The 21,017-nt window shown below is 37.9% G+C and overlaps 1 protein-coding gene across 2 annotated transcripts in view; it reads right to left on the reverse strand.

The window, feature by feature from the left end:
• The window catches only part of Smr (nuclear receptor corepressor smrter), a 530,430-nt gene that overhangs the window by 22,051 nt on the left and 487,362 nt on the right, over window positions 1–21,017 (reverse strand). The window lies entirely within an intron of this gene.

Genomic DNA, 21,017 nt, shown 5'->3' on the forward strand with positions numbered 1-21,017 from the left:
CTTGACAACCAATTCAAACAAAGCATAATATTCCAAACATACCAGAATCCCTACAAAAATCACTTTCACATCCACTTTATAAACATCTGTGGCATAAATTCCAACATAAATGATGTTCATTTCCACTTACAGACATCCAAGATCAATGGCCCCCACTTATTAACATTCATCTACTGAATTTACTGGACTTTGAACCTCCAAGATCATTCAGACATTTTCACCTTTCTCTCCATGAAGCTCAACCATCTTCCTAGGTGGCGTAGATATCCACAACTCCAACAACTGGTTCCCCTTTTGCAACACTGCCAGACAAACTGAATATGATGAAGTTTTTTTCTATAAACTGATCTAATGCAATCGTACATCTACGAGTACCTACCCAAATTCCTGATAACTCCCATCCACTTTCCCAATACCCTTGATATTTTTGTAACCAGTTCTTCCAGATACACTACTGAGGTCACTCCTCTCAGCAATTCAGATCAAAACCTTGTGAATTCCAGACTCATAGAACGTCCCTTCCTTGACCACACCCAACTTAATGTCCATTTGCACTACAAAAGTACCAAGTGGAATGATCTCCAGAACTACACTTCCTTTCCATGGCCTGACTATTGCTCCCACTCTTCTGACCCAGACACTTATGTAGAACAGCTCATAGACATTATCCTCACTGGCATGAAGCCCTTCATCCCTCACTGTACCCAAAATTCTTATCCACTTTCTAAGCCCTGGCTCAATAGAAGATGTATTATGAAAGCAGTTGAAGAAAAAGCACTTAGCTTACAGCAGGTGGCTTGTATCAAGATTCTAGCTTCATACTCAGCCTAAACTAAAGCACACAATAAATGTAAAACTATCAGCAAATCCAACTTCACAAATTCCAATACCAGAAAACTTGTACAATTGAAAACCTTCTGGTCCCTCGTAAAAGCCAGACAAAGCAACTTCTGCTCACCTGCATAGATAACAAAGGCAAATCCTCTCCTTCCATGCTAGAAACTGAGCATCATATGCCTTCTGTGATCTTTTAGCAAAAAGACATAAGAATACTAAACAACCTGGACACCAAAAAGAGTTTTCTGGTTCCAATGGAATTTCTCTTATTGTGCTCCAAAGCTAACACTTGTCCTATCATCTCTTCAATCTTCCATACTCAGCCCACATGGAAGCAAGCATATATCCAACCCATTCAAAAGCCTATCATTCAATTATCAACTAACTGGCATCACCTCAATCCGCTCCAAAATAATGAAAAAGTTACCAAGAGTCAGCCTCTTCACTACCTAGAAGCATATCAGTTAATCAGCAAATGGTGGATGACACCTCTCTTCAAGCTTTGCCACTAATGTAGAAGTGGCCCAGGTCTCTGTTCTATCAACTACCCTCTTTCTCTTATACTATTATCACCAATCCTAACCATAGCTTTGCTGATGATAGCATGCTCCTTTCACTCGACTCCTTCAACAAACTGTGTAGTTTTCAAACATCACTAGCATCAAGATCATCTGCAACCAGCATCTTAAACAATGAACTCCATGTGGGGAAAATGCAGTCCTGCGTTTTCTCTCACAAAACGGAACTCACTTCTTAAGTAGCTTTTCCAATTTGCAGATTAGCAATCATGGTACACCAGTGTCCGATCCTCTGAACTCACTTCACCTTCCCTTATCCTCAGTAATATACACATCACCAGACAGAATCAAATCTCTCTCTCTCTCTCTCTCCCTGAACTGTCATTTAACACTAGCCTCTCCTGTCATAAACACATCACATTAATAACTTCTCAGGTCTCTAAAAACTAGGTATTCTTTTCCACTCAAGAAGCTATTTTACATCCATCCAGCTATTAACCCTATATAAATCCCAAATCAACCCATCGTTATAATACAATTCACACACTTTGGGTAGTGCATCTAAAACTCCCACTAAAAATTCTTGATGTTTCCCAGAGGAGAGCAATTCAGCTCAAAGATGATCCTTCCCTTGGAGGGAAGGGTCAACTATTGGCCCACTTCAACCACTGTATCTATGATAGCTCTGTCTCTCTTCCATGGTCACTGCTCCAGTGAATTTGCAAACTTCATTTACATTTCTCCACCCCAGGTGTGGTCTTATCAAAGCCTTATAAAGAGGCAAAATTATTTCTTTTTTCTTAGATGTCAAGGTTCACTTCAACATTGCAATTATCCTCTGAGTTGTATTTGCAACTTCTGCAATGTGACCTTTGAACTTCAAATTCCTATCCACCAATATGCCAAGACCCCCTTGCCTCCTCAGTTTCTTGTAGCATCTATGGCCCACAAATTTTCTGTTAGGTTAATGTCAAGAGAATTATCTGACCACTGAAGCAATTGGATGTTGCAATTTTTGAGGAACTCTTTCACTTTTTTTGAAGTGTGGCATGGAGCAAGATCCTATTGGAAGATAAGTTCTTTGTCTTTCTGGATTTCTGGGATCACTCTTTTCTCCAATATTTTCATGTATTGATCATCACTTTTCATCATACTGTTAACAAGCACAAGTGATTATGGACTATCATGTATAAAACAATCCCAGCTGGGTGTTTAGGAGCTTGTTGAAGGGGGGGGGGAGTCTTCTCAGCTGCTTATTTGTGAACATAGGGTACTCGCTCTCCTTGGACAAAGAAATGGCTCTCCTCTGAGAATATGATCTTCCATTTCTCAACAGTCCAATCTTTGTATACTTTTCCCACTGGGCTTCTTTTTCTGCATAGCCTTCATCAACAATCTTTGACAGACTGTCATGTCAGAAACACTAATCCCTAGTTGCCAAGTCTCTATTTAAGTCTAGAGTAGACAATCTTGGATTTATTTTGCTTTTCCTAGCTAGATCGAGTAAGTGCAGTTTATGTTTTCTGTCAGGAGAAAAAGGTACATGTATTCCTTAACCTCTTGAAAATTGCATTAACAGTACCCAAACCAACACCACACTCATTGGCAATTTGTTTTTGAGTCATGGATGTGTGCTGAAAAAGGGTACATATTTTTTTGAATGCTTTCTTGGAGATGTATACATTTTATAACTACACAAAATGAATAAAACACTACGAATGTCAACTTGTTTACACTATTAAAAATACACAACACTATTAATAAACATCGTAGAGACAGTTAAACAGTCAAAACATACAGCAATCAAACAAAAAAGTGACCTAAAACTGAAACCGAAAATAATAAACCAAACTAAAACCTTGATGAAAATTCAGCTTGTTGGGAGTAATTTGTTCACTACTGTATTACTGTCCAGTTTAGTATCATATTTGGTAACTTAACTACCCCATCAAATCATTCCAAATATCATTAATATAAAAACTGAACAGTAGTTGCCTAAGTACAGTCTCATATGGAGGTGGCAGGTTTTTTCCCCACAAAACAACAAACTGGCCATAAGAACACACAAAATTTACAGACATTACTGGCTTCATTGCCTTAGCCACTTCAGTCACTCTGTTATCCACGTCGTTGGCTTCATGCCTATCCATATTTGTGCCAAGTTACCTAATAGGGTTTGGTGTGATATCTTATCTCAGCAGTCTAGCACAACACATGGTATAGCCTCATCCACCTGAGATATCACATTAAAAAGTAGGTAAATTACTAAGACAATACCTCTCTTCAGAAAACAATGCTGTCCTCCACACAGTATCATTCTTACCTACCCATTACTGAATTTTGTCCATTAATCAATCCACCTCCTTCCAATCTACTTTAACTACCACTTAAGATACTAAATGCTCTATAGTTTGAAACTTCGTTCTTAGAGTATCTTTTATGTAATGGAACTATTTTACCCTCTTTCCGCTCCTCCCTTGGTACTTTGCCGTAATAACACACCAGCTCGTATATCTAATCTACCCTCGTGGCTGTATTCACACCAACATTCTTTCTATCTGATTACCTCCTATTTATGTCTTAATTCCTGTCATATCATTTGCTGCATTATTGCTACCTGAATGATACACATATGCAATGCAATCACTCAGTAATTCAACTATTTTTTCTGCTACTGTTACCTCCCTACTATTGGCATTCATGAAAGTTATCATTCAATAATCTTTTTTTTTCTCCCCTCATTCTTTTACTTACCACATTATGAAATAATTTTGTAATTCCTTTGTAATTTAATACACTCTTATAATCCTGATTTTTGGCCAGAGATAGAGCTAGATGGCAAAGATTTATTACACATAGTGGACTCTACCTGTCATCTGACAGGCAGAGTCCCCTATGTGTAAATCTTTGCCATCTGTAGTATAGTAAAAAGTAGAAGAATTCTGATTTTGTCTTCTTTACCATGCTGTCAGGCTTCTTATCTGTAATTTATACTGCTCATAAGCTTGCTGATCACATCAGTCTTTATAATTCCTCCATAACATTTTCTTTGGTCTGCAGCATCTGCTTAATAATGTTGCTCATTCGTCTAAATTTTTTTCATTTATTCTTCCCTAGGTAGGTAGTCCGATACTGCTTTCAGAAGTATGCATTATAAACATCCTTCTCATGCAGTTTTTTTTTAAGACACTGCATAGCACCAAGATGTTTAAGACCAACTTAAAAGCTGGTGTTTAAGACCAACTCTTCCTGAGTTGGTCTTAAACGCCAGCTTTATACCTCCAAATAATACCCCTTGTTAACTGAAGATTATGCACACTCAGCCACCTTCCAAGTCTAGATTGCCTCTACCCAGATGGAGTCAAGACACCTTGGTTATGGACAGATTCTCTTATGCTCTCAAAAGATCTAATACTTTCAAATGGATCCTCTACCTCATACCTTCTATCACATGTTATTTCAGGTAATTAGTTCCCGATGGCTGTATAATTCCATTACTTTCCTTCCATCTGATTTTTTTCTCCTCCCAATGAGATAATTGGCCAAGCACGTCATTCATACTCCTTTTCTACAACAGCAATCTAGCTTCAAATGCACTGCTTCCATCAACTTTACCTTCATGCTGAACATTTATTATGGTTTTGCTATCACATTAGCAATACTCTTCCCCACATTTCTGCTCTCTCTATCCTTCCAGAAAATACAGTTATCTTTTACATTCAACCACTGTGGGAATATCTTTCTCTGTTTAACCAGGTTTCAATAATACCTACAATTTTTGGCCAATTAAAGCTAATCAATTGGAAAAAAAACAACAACAACAGATACTGATCAAATCATTGTTATGGATACTTCTGGCATTCATGATCTATTTTTATACTTACTTACTTATCCTTGGAAACTGCACACAAGTTCACCAGCATTCTCCATAATGACATCAGTTTTTGTAATTTTCCATGTCCATTTTCTCACTGAGCTCTCAAAACACTTAATTCTAAATCCATTCAAGTGCAATACATGGACATGTACGAGTTCTTTCATCCATCAAATTCACTCCATCATCTAAATAATTTACATTTATTTCCTCTAAACAACCTATGCATCAGCTCCTTTGAAATCATGGCACCTATCTTGATTTACCCTATTATAATAACTTAGGCAAGAGGATTATAAATTTTACTCTCATACATTACTTTTCCACTTTTTATTTATTTATTTATTACATATGACCCACACACAAAAGATAGCAAGTCCCACAGTACATCAGTGCAGGACTGTACTTCTTGAGGAAGGTGGGGCCTAAGGAAGTAGATTGTTCTGGATCCTCTCCCTCACTGTTTGGGACCCTTATATTGGTCCTAATTTTCTTGGGCCTCTAGCTAGAGCCTCGTATACAAACATGGCCCTGTATCAGTGCAATGTATGGGCTAGAGAAAGTGAGAATCTGTTCACATGTTTTCTGAACAACTGAAGGTTGTCTTTGGGGATACCTTCAGTTTGAGGCTGTTTCAAAGAACATAGATAAATGGAATGAAAGAGGAAAAGTGAGTTTGGTAAGCTTACAGCTGGACTAAATGGATGGTGACCAGTCAGAATTTTTTATTCTAAGTTTTGGAAGAAAGGAGAGGAATAATAGCCACCAGTTCAGCAGGGCATTCTTCGTGCAAGTACCTGAAGAAGAGGCATAAGGCAGAAACTGAACATCAATGAGAAAGGGGTCATCAATTAATCAGGATGTCCTCTGAATAGCATTAAGCAATCTTGGAGAAGCTTTGGAATTTATACAGTGTTAACAGTTCAATAGGAAACAACTATTTCCTTGAGCAGAGTAATACGGGTGGTCTGAAAAGTTCTCGGCCTCAACCATAGATGGCAACACTATCAGCAAGTTTTTTTTTTTTTCTAAGTTGGAACATCTGTCATAAGCATCCATGTGAAATTGCAAGTCATTCTATCAAGTAGTTTGTTTTATACAGCTGTCTGAAGCAAAAGTGTTGTCTGTATCCATTGAAAAATGGATAAAATTGAGTATCATGCAGTTATAAAATTCTAAAAGTTTATGAGCACTCTTCTCCTTCATTTTTGACAATTAAGAAATGGGCTGCTGAATTTAAATGTGGCTCTACCATTCTTGAAAATGATCCACATGAAGAACATCCAAAAAGTTTAACAACCAGAAATCATTGAAGTGCACGATATGGTATTGGATGGCCGGCGAATCAAAGTGTCTGAAATTGTTGAGACTATAGGCATTGCAAAAGAACATGTAGGATATATTTTGCATGAAGAATTGCAAACGAAAAAGCTTTGTGCAAGATGGGTGGCACACTTGCTCACAGCAGATCAAAAACGCACTCGCATGAAAATCTCTGAACAGTGCTCGGAGCATTTTAACAAGAATAAAACCAATTTTCTGCGTCAATTTATTACTATGGATGAGACTTGGATTCACCATTACACACCAGAATCTAAACAGCATTCAAAAGAGCGGACAGAAGCCAGTTGTTCAGTGCCAAAGAAGACAAAGTCAGTTACATCAGCAGGAAAGATCATGGCATTGGTGTATTGGGATGCTAAAGGCATTTTGTTTATTAATCATCTTAAGGGTAAAACAATAACCGGGGAATATTATTTCGATCTCTTCATCAGACTAGATGAAAAAATTCGTGAGAAAAGACCCAGTTTGCAGAAGAAAAAAATCATCTTTCATCAGGACAATGCACCTGCCCACAAAGGTGTTTTGGCAATGGGTATTGCAGTTTATGAGTTTGCACTTTTTTCAGTAACTCTTTCATATCTTCTCGAATTCCAGTTTCACCTTTTAAATCATTCAATCTGGCCAAAATGATTAACTATTTTATTTTCCCTTTTTGAATCACAGAATCACTAATATCTTTAATTTCTGCATAAGGAAAGAACAACTCATCAAGCACATCCATAATCATGAGCTGCATGTTGATAGTGCATGGGAGGCGGTTAAGAAGTGTTTGCAGGAGGCAATGGCTGACTGTATATCTAGAGTCCGAATAATAAATCAAGTAGGGATTAAATGAATAAATAACACCATTAAACTTGAGCTGGAAAAAAAGAAACAACTGTGGAGAGAATTTAAGGAGAACGGTGACCTGCAGGCACATGAACAGTATAAAGCCCAGGTCAGAAGGGTAACAAGTGTGGTAAGAAAAGTAAAAGCAGATTATGAAAGAACATTAGCCATGCAGGCTAAAGAGAATCCCAAACAGTTTTTTCGATATGTTGCAAGTAAAAGAAAAAACGTATATGGCAGATTGATTTTAAAGAATGCTGATGGTAGGAAGGTAACCGAATCAGTTGATATAGAAGAATTACTGAGCGAGCACTTTGCAAAAGTATATCATCCAGGTGGTGACGTTGCAGAAATGGAAGAACCAACAGCTTATGCAGGAATTGTGGTGAATGAAGTGGAGGTGAATAGTCTATTACAAAACCTCAATGTCAATTCATCTGCGGGATTGGATGGTATACCAGCTCGTGTCGTACGAGAAGCGGCTAAAGAATAGTCAGTGCCTTTGATCATTTTGTTTAATTTGAGTCTCGGGTCTAGGTTAGTCCCGAAGGTGTGGAAAGAGGGGAAAATAGTTCCACTGCATAAAGGAGGATCCAAGACTACTGTTGCAAATTACCAACTGATCAGCATATCAGGAGTCGTTGTCAAGGTCTTGGAGAAAATAGTCAAGAGGAAAATACAAGATTGGATAGATGAAAATGGGATACTGTATGGGGGACAGCATGGTTTTGTGAAGGGAAGTTCATGCCTAAGTAACTTGCTCACGTTCTATAACACAGTGACGGCTGAACTGGATAAAGGTAAAGGGCTAACAGTGATTCTACTGGACCTTGCTAAAGCCTTTGATAGGATACCACATGGAATTCTAATCAGTAAATTGCAGCATATGAGAATGGATAGGAGGGTGGTTGATGGAGAGATATCAGAGAGTAATTTATTCAGAAGTAGAATCCAGAAGACGACCTGTGACCAGTGGTGTGCCGCAGGGTTCTGTTCTTGGACCACTACTGTTCAATTTGTTCATTAATGATATAGGAAAGGATCTGAGAGGAACTGTTCATTTGTTTGCTGATGATTCAAAGTTGGGTAGAGCAATAGTGAGTGCACAGGATGTCAAAATTTTCCAGGATGATTTGGATAGTTTGGAGGACTGGACTAAGGAGAATGGATGTCAATTTAATGTGGCAAAATGTAAAGTTATGCATTTTGGGGTGAAAAGATAAGCAGCAGTATATCACATTGGTGGAAGAACTGTACTCCAGGAGATTGACGAGGCCAGGGATTTGGGAGTGTTAGTGGATAGGGAGTTGAAGTTTTTTTTTTTTTTTTTTTTTTTGGGGGGGGGGGGGGGGGGGCACATCGCAAAAGTGGCTAAATCAGCTCATTAAATCACTTGGTTGCCGAAAAATACTTTAACAAGAGAGACAAACAGGTTATTTTCCTCTGTGTCGAGCCTTGATAAGACCCCATCTAGACCACTGTGCCCAGATATGGGCGTCAAGGTTTCTTCTCGATGGGGACGAGGTGGAGAGGATCCAGAGACGAGTGACCAAGATAATAGCAGGACTATGGAATGAACCTTATGAGAACAGGTTGAAGATTTGTGGGCTGCAGAAATTGGTTGATAGGTGGGAAAGGGGTGATATGATTGAGACATTCAAATTACCGAAGGGTTTCTATAAGATTTAAGATTAATTCAGAAGATATTTTTGAGAATAGGACTGATAGTGGGAGGATTAGGGGCCATCCATGGAAGCTTGGTAAGAGTGGTTAGCAAGGGTGTTAGAGCTAGGTTTTTTACTTGGAGAGTGGTAAATGAGTGGAATAAGCTGCCAGTCTGTTGTGAGCACCATGACTGTAAATGAGTTCAAGGTGAAGTATGATAGATACTGTGTGAATGTTGAATAGTTGTTCTTGACATGATTGGGCCTCCCTTGATGAGTCTAAGGACTCCTTGGAGCTGCCCGTAATAATAATAATATTGTCTCCTCACATTTTTTCCTCTTCCATGTGTAGAGGCTTAAGTTCTGTGAGGACATCATGTTGGAGGCTTAATGGATTTTTTACAACACTCAAAAAGGATTAAAATAGAATTTAATACTTCCTATATTTCGTCCTAGTCACTAGGACATCTACGGGGATTACAAAAACAACTAATGTAACATGCACACAAATATCATACAATACTAAGCCCAACCATGTGAGTGACACTAAAGTCCTATCTAGGTGGAGTGCCCTCTAAGGGCAGTGGTAGGTGGCCTGGAATGTAAGGTGGGACTTCTGGTGATGAGTGTTTCCCAAATCTTCGGAAGCTTAATGCAACCGTATTTATTAAGATTTGGTTGGTTTCTGAGAGCTGCTGCTGCTGCTTCTAAGAAAAGTCTCTCCTTCTTGAATTTGCTGTGGTGAAGCATGGTGGTTTTCTTCCATGATACCCTGTGGGTGATGTCCAAAACATGGTCAGCCAAACCTGAATGACCATAGTTGTGTTTACAGATGTAAGACTTGTGTTCCTCCAGGCGGATGGATGCTGATCTGCTTGTCTGTCCAAAGTGTACGCCAGCTTACAGGAACAGGGTACTTTGTAAACTCCAGGCAGAGAGAGAGGAGGGAGCTGATCTTTCGTAGAAAGGATAAGGGTAGTAAGTTTGCGGTGGGGCTTATATGCTGTGTGTAAGTTGTACTTTTTTAGAATCTTGGCTATTTTTTCGGATGTGCCACGGATGTAGGGTATGGTGATGGCATTTTTAAAATCTTGTTGACGAGAAGGATGGGGAATGGGGGAGGAACTGATTATTTTTTTGATAATGTGATCGCTGTAGCCATTGGAGAGGAAAGTGCTGTGTATGTGGTTAAGCTCAGTAGCGAGGGCGGTTCCACTGGAACAAAGATTGTAGGGTTCTCTTGGTAAGAGTTTTAACAATGCCATATTGTTGAGAGAGGTGGTGGTGGTGGGAGAGTTTGTGAATGTATCTGCCTGTGTGTGTGTGTGTGTGTGTGGGTTTTCTGTATACAGTGAAGGCAAGTGTATCATTAGGCAGGCGTGTGACTAAGGTGTCTAGGAAGGGTAAACAATTGTTCTTTTCCTTTACCATAGTATACTGGATTCTTGGATGTAGGCTATTGAGATGACTGAGGAAGGAGTCAAACGTGTCTGGGCCATGAGGCCAAATAGAGAACACATCATCTACATATCTTAGCCAGATAGAAAGTTTGAGCGGGGCTGAGTTTATGGCTCATTTTTCAAAATCTTCCATATAGAAATTGGCAAGGGGGGGGGGGAGAGGGGAACCAATGGCAGTTCCCTCTATCTGCTTGTAGATTTTGTTCTTCCAAGAGAAATACCCAGAGTTAATGGCAAAGGAAAAGAGATCTAAGATGTCAAAAGGAAAAACGTTTTAGAAGAAAGATAAGGTGTCAGTTAAGGGAATATTGGTAAACAAAGAGGAGATATCAAAGCTTACCAATATGTCTGCATTATTCAAGGTTAAATTTTCTGTGAGGGCTTTAAAGTGGGTCAATTTTTTTTATAGGAAGTGGACCTTCCGGTGAGGAAGGGGGGGTGAGAGAGTTGGCCAGCTGTTTAGACAGTCTGTAGCAAGGTGCATTGGTGGCATCTACTATAGGCCTCAGTGGGGAACACAAAAACACAAGTTAAGAAATTAAAAATCTTACTAAAAAAAGTATCTTCCTGGTCCCCTGACATCACGAAAAAACTCAGACCTTTCTGCTCCTGTCCCTCCCCCTGAATATACGGTTTACCAAAAATCCACAAACCCAATTCCCCACTCAGGCCTATAGTAGATGCCACCAATGCACCTTGCTACAGACTGTCTAAAACAGAGACAGTCTGTAGCAAGGTGCAGACTGTCTAAAACAGAGATACATTGGGATACTGAACTCATGGGTTTTTTCCTATTAGCTGCCTTATGTTTGCAATTTGGTCTCTGGTATCTCTACCAGACCTGAAACCAGACTGCTCATTTGGGATTTATAGTTTTCTGCATGGTCTGTAAAGAATCAGCAGTCCAAAACAGCTCTCAGTAAAGGAAAATCTAATCAGTGCTTAATAAAGTGAATATATTGACTGTTGGGCAGAGCTCATGTCTTTCAAGTAGTGCAAGCCAAGACAACAATGCCAAAAGTTAAATTCTCATAAGCTCTTGGGTAAATTTCAAAAACTTTAAAAGTAAAATACAGATATAAAGTATGGATAGATCCACATCATCAACTTTTACTTATTAAAATTATATTAAGGAAAATTAAAATGATAAAATAATTTTTATTTTACTAATAAGTTATTAAATGTGATTCAAATTTAAAAATAAAAATGAAATATAACTTCACCATATATTATAGCATAAATGTCTGTTAGTTATTCCCTCCCCCACCTTTAAGTAATGAGCCAACTGATAAGAGGAGCAATGCTGTGAATGAAATGACTCAATGGCTAAGTGTAACAAAAATGTCTATTATATGTGGCTGTTTCATTGTGCTCGATTCAGAGTCATATAATGATATTATTGTATATATTTAAAGGAAACACAAATAAATGTATAAGATAATTTAGGATATATAAGATAAGTTAGCCGGCCTGGTTGGCCGAGTGGTTAACGTATCTGCTCTGCAGCCAAAAGGTTGCGGATTTGAATCTTGCCGTGGGCATGGATGTTTGCAATGGTCTGTGAAAATACTACTGGTAGTGGTAGATAGTAAAGGCAGTTGCGAGTGGTGGAGACGGAGAGTTGGTTATATCCTCCCTTGATGAGTCCTTGGACTCCCTGGATGTGTTACATAATAATAATAATGAATGCTTCAGTGAACTGTTGACCATAAACTGACCTCTGATGAAAATAATAAAATTATTTAAATTAAAGGGATATTAAATACCCACATTGTTTTAAAACCGAATAAGAAACTCAAAGATTGGAATCAGAGAGTTTTATGCCAAATAGTATCGGCGATGGACCCTCGACACCGTAAGGTAAAAGAGGGTATAAAGAAGATGACGATGATGAAGATGATGATAGTATCGGCGATTACTAACATGATCTAATGCAAGTAGTCCTAGTACTTAGTACAATCTCGGGCAACTCGCAGCAAAGGTGGTAAAGTTCTGATCGCTATTCTTGGTATTTTCCATAATGTAAAAACACATTTCCTAGGAAATGTATGCTGTTATTACATTATGGCGGGAGGTCACTACCCAGACCGGCTTCAGCCTTTTTTGAGGCTTCATCAGTGAGTAGCTAGACCAAACAGATGCCAAAGGGTATAGTGAAAAGAACTTATATACTCTGCTATACGAGTTGTCAAACAGGTGCACCCATTAAGTTACTTAAATATAAAGAGCCAATAAGCTTCATTTTGGCGATATAAACATTATTTAAATTAAGGGGATATTAAATCCCACATTGTTTTAAAACCGAATAAGAAACTCAAAGATTGGAATCAGAGAGTTTCATGCCGAATATAGTAAACTATAAAAATATCAGCAATTACTAGCATGAGCTAATGCAAAATACGAGTTGCCCGGTATTGTACTATGTACTAGGACTACTTGCATTAGCTCATGCTAGTAATCGCCGATATTTTTATAGTTTACTATATTCGGCATGAAAACTCTCTGATTCGAATCTTTGAGTTTCTTATTCGGTTTTAAAACAATGTGGGATTTAATATCCCCTTAATTTAAATAATGTTTATATCGCTGAAATGAAGCCTATTGGCTCTTTATATTTAAGTAACTTAATGGGTGCACCTGTTTGACAACTCGTATAGCAGAATATATAAGTTCTTTTTGGTTTACCCTTTGGTATCTATTTAGTCTAGCTACTCACTGATGAAGCCTCAAAAAAGGCTGAAACCAGTCTGGGTAGTGACCTCCCACCATAATGTAATAACAGCATACATTTCCTAGGGAACGTGTTTTTACATTATGGAAAATACCAAGAATAGCGATCAGAACTTGACTACCTTTGCTGTGAGTTGCCCGAGATTGTACTACGTACTAGGGCTACTTGCATTAGCTCATGCTAGTAATCACCGATACTTTTTACTATATTTGGCATGAAACTCTGATTCCAATCTTTGAGTTTCTTATTCGGTTTTAAAACAATGTGGGATTTAATATTCCCTTAATTTAAATAATGTTTATATCGCCGAAATGAAGCCTATTGGCTCTTTATATTTAAGTAATAAAATTAATATTATTGTTTCTGCAATCCATTATACATATCTGGTTCTTATCCAAAATTCATGGAAGCAATGAAAAAAAAAAAAAAAAAAAAAAAAAGGGTGATAGGAGTCTACCATTAGATTAGTAGCCTAACATATTTATTGCAGTTGTTGATTAGTTTCATTAATTCATAATAAAATTTTAATCATCATCTATAATCTATATGATAAATGCTCATTTTACAAAAATGAAAAATTATGATAAAAAAAATTTTGTTTCAGACTTGTAAATTTATAAAAGGTCTCAAATTTCCACATCGAGCAACCACCACAAATTTCCTTTGGTGTCATTTCTAAATCTTTTAAAAACATTATAAATTTTTGTTTTTTATCCAACTTGATGAATATAATGATATTTAGATGAATATTACTGCAAATAAACATTTTCAGCTTTTAATTAAAACTAATTTCAAACTAATAAAACAAGAGTTATATACAGCCTGTGCTCTGCCCATGGATTCATCACTGTCAAATCTGGACACAATATTAATGAAATTATTCTTTTTAGATTCTTGATTTAATGCTGTGTGTGGGTGTAGTCGCATAGGCATGCTGAACCCACCTATTCAAGGGTACAGCAGTAAATTAGTTCCATAGGTCAACTACTAGATAATACATGGGACTGAATGTATTCAGTCCCATGTATTATCTACATCAGAAGGTTTCCTGATCTGTTAGTGAATATCCTGTTGTCATGCACTATACTAAGTTGTCGTTGTGCCTGGAGTAAATCTGAGTATCACAGAGTGTTGAAGGGGGGGAGGGGTTGTCAAGGACATACAATGGACCAGAAATTGGGTGTTCTATCCTTGTGGGAGGCATGCCTGTGGGTCTTTCACTCTCAGTACTCACCTTTAATGGACCAAAATGAAACAACCATGAAAAATAACATAAGAAATTTTGCTAGTACTGAGAAAAAAAATCTCCCTCATAAAAAAAAAAAACTATATCTACTTCACCAAATTTCATGGTCATGACACAAATTTAAATGATGTGCACTGCCAACATCAGACCATCAACCCTGATCTACTATTCTTAACAGAACCTCAGCTATCAGTCTCAACTTTCTTAACTAGATTCTACAAGATTCTTCCATCACAAGGATTGAAACTGCAAATTTGTAAAGTTCAACATCTCATGCCAGACCTTGAACTTCTCTCTTTACATCCTACTGTGGCTCAAAATTTCCTTGCTCCCATTCAGTTATGCTCATTTGCTGTCTCTATTGCTCTTCATATTCTGATAAACACTGACACTTTTTCCACTATCTGTCTGTGAAGCTTGATCATCTGCAGCCTGAACAGTGATTCGTCTTTCTTGGGGGACTTCAATGTTCACAACTCAGAATGGCTTCCCTTTTCCAATGTCACCAATCAAACTAGCAAAGATACTGAGAATTTTTGCTATCAGTAACAATCACAAATTGTCCTTGTCCATTTGCACACCTGAATACCTGATAATCTTCAACTTGGCTGGCTTGGTTGGCTGAGTGGTTAGTGTACCTACTCTCCAACTAAGAGGCTGTGGGTTTGAATCCCATCTTGGCCATGGATGTTCATGAATCTCTTTAAGTGGGAAAAACATAAAAAACTTCCCCAATACCCTTGATCTTCTCTTAATCAGATCAGAAAAATATGTAGACCAGATATCTTCCTTCATATGGAGGCCCAAAAGCCCAACTACTATTCAATCTAAATCCTGGTTTTCCAACAAGTGCCAAAGTAACTCAAGAATAAAATTGTGCATACTGCAAGTGGCTTGAAACCAGAACTCCAGAATCCCATTCAGCCTGCAAAATGGCAAACAGACCATCAGTCAATTCAAATCTGACTTTGAAAGGGCCAAGTGCAACAAACTTGCCTCTTGCTCAACTGTCAGTCAAGCCGCCTGGTCCTTACCAAAGGCCAGTGACAACAACTTCTGCTTATCCACATTATAACGATTCCACCTTTCTCACATCCAAATGGTACTATTGTTACATCACCCTAAGACAAGGTTGATCTCCTGACATCATTCTTCTCTAATTCCTGTATTCATGATCAAGAAAAAGCATCCATAAATTGCTAAGACATACTGCATGTCCCCCCCCCCCCCAGTCTTTCAATAAAAAAAAAAACATCAGAATAATCCAAAATAGCTTGGAAGTCTTCTGGTTGTTATGTTATCCCCATAATTTTGCTTAAAACTTGTGCTTTTGAACTTACACCCATCCTGTATGCTGTCTTTACAATATCTAACACCTAACTTTCAGCATGGAAACTAGTCTATATCCAACCAATCCCCAATTATCATCCTATTCAATTCAGTTCTATTGAAAATAATGGAGTCATTAACAATCAATTCCTTCACTACCCAGGGGCTAACTACCTTAGTCAATCACTGACCACCAATATGGATTCTGCAACTACAGGAATGCTGTGGATCTTCTTGGCTTCTCAGTTGTTCAAAAAAATATATGAATGAGTTCCATATTTTCTTTGATCACTTATCCACAAATGGTACTGTTGTGTTATAGATTTCGTAACCTCTAGTGTCTCATGGTACATAACAAACATGCTCAAGTAAAAATCTTACGATCTAACCTAAATAAGATATTTTGTGTATCTCTATTAGCACAGAATTGCTAAAGATTTTAATGGCATCACTTAAAAGTGGAATCTATGTCTAACATATAATTGAGCAAGCGATCTCTGCCTATTAGAATCCTCTGCAGTGGGTTCATCCACTAAAAGCCACCTATTTTTATCCACATCATGACTACAATTATCTATCCCTGATTTATCCCTTTCATTTGGCCTTTGTCACCAAATTTATCAATTATCTAGATAACTGAGTAACTGTATCTCCTATTCTTATGTATTTTCCTCAGTGAAAATTTTCACATTTTAATGACATACCATTATCCAATTCAGTATTCTATTGCAGGAAGGCCCTACAGTGATGGTCTTTTTGTTCTTCTACATTTTCTCCCTATATTCTTTGTTCTACTTTTCCTGAGTCTTTTTTACTTTCTTATTTTCCAGATCACCATCACTGGGATATAATGCTTTGCTATCACATTTACTGTGCAGTATGATGATCCACGGACCTTGAGAAAAAGATCAGGCAGGATACTAGCAGTCTTACAATGCTTTGATAAGATGGGTAGTTTAGGATGGCCTATCTAAGGCTAGTGGGCTTGAGTGAGAAGGTCAATGGTTTTGCAATAAGTCTCCTTCCCCATGGTCCAGGAACAGGATCAGGGTTTGTTGTGGCAGTATAGTATCTGAGGTAGTCCTGGCATTCCAGTTTCAAGCACGTTAATTGCTTGCCGGATAGTGGATGCCCACTATCTGGTAGGCATTGAACCAAAAATCCCTTTGAGCATGAATCTTTATATAACTTGTGGTTTTGATGAAGTCCTTCAAAGTTGGAACTGAAACTGCATCCTGTCTAGGATGGAAAGAACCTTTTATCAAGGTTTTTTTCAACTGAAGGCAAGTTAGTTACCATCATATAGAGATGGCAAGGTTTTTTTTCCTCCCAGAAACTTAGGTTTTTCATCTTGCAATGGTCCAAACTGGCCAGAACACTTGCAATTTGCACACAAAAAATAAATATTTAGGCATGAGACCAACCACCTATCTTAAAATTATGGTTATGAAAATCAGTCTTGTTAGGTCATGGGACTCAAGAATCTTTAAATACTGCAGATTGCAATTTATGAATTCATCAATCTCTAATTTTTCAGGGCCCAATAAAGGCTGGCACAAACCAACTAGGTACATTGGATATATCATTTGAAAACAGAAATAAGAAACAAAATGTCTGATTTTTTTGTTGTTTTTGGATTTATGGCCAAAGCAACTAAGGCTGAGACCACATTATGTCTCTGTGTTCTGGCTTCATAGCCTTAGTTGTTTTGGCTGTAAATTCAAAAACATTAAACAGACATTTTTCTGTTCTTATTTCTGTTAACAGATAATGTATCTATAGTATCTGTACTTCATTGGGGCTTTGCAAGAGCCTCGCAAAGTTTGAGAATACAGGATTAATAAATAATAATATAATAACTGCAGTAATTACAGGTCTTTGAGTTCCATGACCTGTCCAGAAAACATCTGACATAAATATACCACCATTTCTTATCATCCATGCAACAAGTGAATAGTCCAGAGGGAAAATGTTACTCTTCTTTATCCAAAAAGGTTTAGAAGAATTGAAAGGATCTCCCAAAATAATTTAAAACCTATGCTCTTATAATAATCTTATGGAAACATGTCAGCAACACTCAGAAAACTTACTACGAGCAACATCCATAGGAAGGAATACTGGATATGGTAACCCCCCTTGAAATACTCACATGTTCTGAAGGAAGTGACATGGGAAGGGGATCTTTGTGTCCTAGATGAGGAGATATGGTCAGATCTTAAAGATCAAAGAATAGTACGTATATGTCTAACCTCCCTAATGTATCAAGATACAGTAGGAAAGGTAGACATGTTTTGAGCAGCATTACTTGGAGAGCAGGTATAGTAGCCAGTCAGAGAGAATGAGGGAATACTCACTATGTTAGTATTGTTATTATTATTATTATGTGACACCTCGTCTACAATTCTCCGCCACCAACTATAGCAAAGTGCAATATCTACATCAATGCCACCTACTGCCCACCACTAGTATTTTCACAGACAATCACAAACATCCATGCCATGGCAGGATTAAGACCCACAGCCATTTGGCTGGAGAGCAGATACGTTAACCACTCGGCCAACGTTATATATAATCATCTTTATGCAGCCAATGTTAAACTACTGCTTACTCAGTGCACTGCACGTCTCTGAATCTGCTGGATTTTATCTAAAAATAGACTGATTCAAAGTTATTGTTTTTATTATGAGAAAGTGAAATTACTGGATAATTTAGCATCATGCCAAAATAAAAATTTTGATCGAATAACTGACTGTAATAAAAAAAAAAAGTGAAAATTTAGACAGTAATGATGCTGAATTTTGAGCATCATTACTGTTTAGGGCTGCACAGGACAGGGCAGGCATTGTTGTAGTCAGATCTGGAGGAAGTTCTAGACAGTGACTGTACCAGTGGTGACTTTCAATATAGAGATTTTGAAACTTCTGATAGCAAGTTCCCTGCCTGTGTAATGTTCCAAATGTGCCACCTGACAATACTTCATTCTCAGTGAAATATACCAAATTCAAACCACTGGAAAACGTAAGTAAAATAACAATTAATTTCAAGCATACATCTGGATTATTTATTTTCTACTTTTTCCCCCCCTTTATACTCAGATACACAGGAAATACTGGGCATAAAGCAATATATCAAAGAGACAAACCAACTGAGTGTAATCGAACATCATTTATGCGAGAGCAAAAGTGGATATATTGTGAATATGTAGGCAAATAACGGAAAATGGAGCGGATTAGCAGCTAGAGAAAGAACTGGATGTGTGACAGAATGCAAGCTATACATACTTACTGATCGATTTTACATTTTTGTAAATGTAGGTTGCATCAATGATTGATTGCTGTGAAATGTAACAAATAATTCAAATAATACACCAAAAACTGTATAAAACATATTATAACATTTTGGGAAGTTACTTTGTCAGATTTTTTTTAAAGTTTATAAATTACACTTTCCAGAGTGGCTGAACTCCATCAGAGAGCCTAGGGTCATGAGGCTGAAAAGTTGGAAGCCTCGGGTTCAAAGTAAAAAAAATTTTTTTTTTGTTTTTTTTTTAATGACAAAATAATTCTTATTCTACCTTAATGAACAATCATATGTGAATTAATAATGCATTCTATTTCCTATTTAGGAGTTCAGTTATAGCTTTAAATCTTAGGCACCATTCAGCTATATTCATTTAATAACTACTGCATCTGAACAAGAAAGACAAATGAGAGCATTACTAACATAACTGGTAATTAGTTTACGGAATTAACAATGCATATAAAGTATATTAATTAAAGATAACTTTAATAAATAACTTCTATATTTTGGCAACGTCACGCTGCCATCTTCAGGAACATAAAAATATGGTATGTGCACGCAGGCACTAACAAAAGCAAATGAGGAAGAAAGCAAGAAACTAATATTGTTCCTAAAGTCCTAATGGTGCACTCTGGCAGGCTAATTTGGTTGTCTTGGCAGTTGGGCTGAAGTTCTCAAAATGTAGGTCTCCCAAATTTGGGGTAGTTTCATGCACCCAAATTTGTTGATGTTAGGGACGTTTTTTAGAGCTGCTGAAGATTACTTGAATAATCTTTCGTATTTAAACTTGCTACGGTGTATTATTTTTGTTTTCTTCCAACGAATTCTATGGTGGGTATCTAAGTCATGGTCAGCCAGCCCAGAGCGACTATACTGGTGAAACCGGATGTAGTCTTTGTGTTCTGAAATCCTGATATTTGTTGTTCTGCCTGTTTGACCAAAGTAGGACAATTTGCAGCTGCAAGGGACCTGGTATACACCAGGTAGGTCTAGGGGATGTGGTTGGTCTTTGGTAGAGCAGATAAGGGATGCCAACTTTTTATATGGTCTGTAACAAGAAGTAAGGTCATATTTTCTGAGGATATTGGTTATTTTCTCAGAGGTGCCCTGGATGTAGGGGATGGTGATAGATGTGTAATCTTTATTGTGGAGGGGGGTTGTGGTTTACTGGTTTTAGTATTTTTTGGGGTTATAGCCATTGGCTAAGAAAGTGTTGTGGATGTGGTTTAGTTCAGTAGTCAGGGCCTTGTCATCTGAGCAGATTAATTTTGCCCTGTTATGTGTGTTTTTATAACCCCATATTGTTGTGAGGGGGAATGGTGGGATTGCTGGCGAATGTATCTGCCAGTATGGGTGGGTTTTCTGTAAACAGAGAAAACCAAAGATCCATCAAGCTGGCAGGTGACTAAGAAGGGGAGAGTGTTGTTTTCCTCTTTTTCTAAGGTGAACTGGACTCTGGGGTGTTGGTTGTTTAAGTGTGTTAGGAAGGAGTGGAGTTAGTCTGACCCATGTGGCCAAATAGCGAACACATCATCCACGTAACGAAGCCAAATAGCGGGTTTTTGTGGGGCGGAGTTTAAGGCTTTCTCTTCAAAGGTCTCCATAAAGAAATTGGCCAAGGGTGGGGAAAGTGGTGAACCCATGGCTGTCCCCTCTATCTGTTTGTAGAACTTTCCCTGCCAAACGAAATAGCCTGAGTTCATTGTGAACTGAAATAAGGCTGAGACATCGGGAGGAAACTTGGCTTGGATGAGCTCTAGGGTTTCTTTGAGTGGGACATTAGTGAATAGGGAGGAGACGTCAAAACTGACCATTGTGTCAGTGTGTTGGAGTGAGAGGTTTTCTATACTGGCTTTAAAGTGGGCTGAGTTTTTTATGTGTGATGG

This window comes from Typopeltis vanoorti, chromosome 1, assembly GCF_054136105.1.
Source record: "Typopeltis vanoorti isolate ZY-2024b chromosome 1, IOZ_Tvanoo_1.0, whole genome shotgun sequence".
Classification (NCBI taxonomy): domain Eukaryota; kingdom Metazoa; phylum Arthropoda; class Arachnida; order Uropygi; family Thelyphonidae; genus Typopeltis; species Typopeltis vanoorti.